This window comes from Etheostoma spectabile, chromosome 13, assembly GCF_008692095.1.
Source record: "Etheostoma spectabile isolate EspeVRDwgs_2016 chromosome 13, UIUC_Espe_1.0, whole genome shotgun sequence".
Lineage (NCBI taxonomy): Eukaryota > Metazoa > Chordata > Actinopteri > Perciformes > Percidae > Etheostoma > Etheostoma spectabile.
Genome location: NC_045745.1, coordinates 10,216,925 through 10,217,562, shown reverse-complemented (window position 1 = coordinate 10,217,562; position 638 = coordinate 10,216,925).

The following is a 638-nucleotide window of genomic DNA, read 5'->3' as shown; positions in this document are numbered from 1 at the left end:
AGACGGCACACCGTTGACAACACAAACAGAAATACAGCATAGACAAAATCACAAATATTTGTAAGTGTACATGAAATATTTGTACAACGACGGAGTCCAATCGCCAAAGACTTTGTGCATTTTATTGAGCATATCTGCGTCTCTCCTGATGCAATTAGCATTAGCAGCTGTCAGTCTCCTCTCCCGCCCCCCCGACCTCAGCCGCCAGTCTCGTCCTTCGCTCCCTGACACTTGGTTGTTAAGACTTAAATCCGCCATTGATGCCTCGCTCTCTCCTCTCTCTCTCTCCAGCGAGCAGCCCATTTAAATTTAAAGAGGACCCAGAGGACTCTCATCCTGGCTGTGCAGAGCTCTCTGCTGCCCTGACCTGGGTACCATGGGGCTCTTTTAATAACTGGTAATGAAACTTACCACGTCTGCACTTAACACTGATGTCTCTCTCTCTCTCTCTCTCTCTCTCTCTCTCTTTGCCATTCTCAGTTATTCCTTTTTCACTTCCCCTCATCTTTAATTCCTTTATCTATTTCAATTTGTGCCTGTCTCTTGTCTGTCCTCTGAGGAGTCTGAAGGGAATCTATAGATGGTAATTATCTGCCTCTCAGACTCGTCTGCTTGCCTGAGTCACACCAACCCCCCCC